Below are 1,675 nucleotides of genomic sequence, written 5' to 3'. Positions count from 1 at the left end.
TAGTATTTCTTTTTGAGCAAGTGTGCTGGCAACAAACTCTCTTAGCTTTTCTTCATCTGAAAATGTCTTTATTGTGACAATGACAGCACTGAATATAGAATGTTGTTTCACTGTCTTTTGTCCTCCATGATTTCTGATGAGAAATTCACAGTCATTCCAATTATTCCTCTATATACAATGGATCACTTTTCAAGATCTTTCCTTTTTCTTTGGTTTGCACCCATTTATTATGATGTATCTGGGCCTGATTTTCTTTGAGTTTATTTGTTTGATGGTTCACTGCATTTCTCAAATCTGTGGGTCTATGTATTTCACCAAATTTGGGAAGTTTTTGGTCACTATTTCTTCAAATATTTTTCTGCACCAATCTTCTTTCTCTTCTCTTTCTGGGAATCCAATGGCATAAATGTTAGACATTTTGATGTTGCTCCAGAAGTCCCTGAGGCTCTGTTCAATTGTTTTTTAATCATATTTCTCTCTGTTTTTCAAATTAAATAATTTCCTTTGATTTATCTTCAAGTTCACTGACTCATTCCTCTGTCATGTCCATGCTACTATTTTGTTTCAGGTGTTGTATTTTGCAGTTCTGAAGTTTCCGTTTGGTTCTCATTTCTTTTTTATAGTTTCTTTTTTCTGCTGAGAACGTTTTTATTTCCATTCATTTGAAGTGTATTACTTTTACCCCATGGAGCATAGTTATAATAGCCAAATTAAAGCCTTTGTTAAATCCAATATCTAGGTGAACACAGGGTTAGTATCTATTGATTTTCTTTTCCCTTGAGAATTGTTCATGTTTTCCTGGTTCTTTGTGTGCTGAACAATTTTTGACATTTTAGTGATGTTCTTGTGAGACTCTGTGTCCTGTTAAAATGCTCTAGAGAATGTTGATTTGTTGTTGCTATTGTTATTGCTGTTGTTGTTTAGCAGGCAACCACCTGGTTAAGTTCATACCACAAGTTCTGTTTTTCCTTCCATGAGTGATGGCTCCAATGTTACTTCAGTTATTAAAATCTTTGCTATGTTCTTTTTTGTCTGTCCCATGCATGTACCATCCAGAGCTTAGCCTGGGATGCGGGCAGTGGTTCTCAGAACTTTTGCTATGTTGCTCTGGGTTTGTCCTGCCCATGTACAGCTAAAGACCAAGCTGAGAACTTGCACCCATTCATACATAGACTTAAGAGATCCCTTCTCCAGCTCTCTCCTCTATGTGTTGATTCCCATGGACCCCCTTCCCAGTCCTCTGGCCACAAATCCAGAATTTCTCTCCAGTTGTAGTTGCTTTCCTTGCCAACTTGTAGGTCTGCAACTGGAGGTGCTCTCAGAGCAGGGCCTGGAGAGGAAAAAAAAGGTATAGAAAGGAAAAACAGGGGCTTCCCTGCTGGCGCAGTGGTTAAGAATCCTCCTGCCAATGCAGGGGACGAGGGTTTGAGCCCTGGTCCGGGAGGATCCCACATGTCATGGAGCAACTAAGCCCATGCACCACAACTATGAGCCTGTGCTCTAGAGCCCGCGAGCCACAACTACTGAGCCCACGCACCACAACTATTGAAGCCCACGTGCCTAGGTCCCATGCTCCACAACAAGAGACGCCACCACTGTGAGAAGCCCGTGCACCACAACCAACAGTAGCCCCCGCTCGCCACAACTAGAGAAAGCCCACGTGCAGCAACGAAGA

This window comes from Balaenoptera physalus (assembly GCF_965194825.1).
Source record: "Balaenoptera physalus genome assembly, chromosome: 1".
Taxonomy (NCBI): domain Eukaryota; kingdom Metazoa; phylum Chordata; class Mammalia; order Artiodactyla; family Balaenopteridae; genus Balaenoptera; species Balaenoptera physalus.
Note: the sequence above shows the minus strand (reverse complement) of the source record.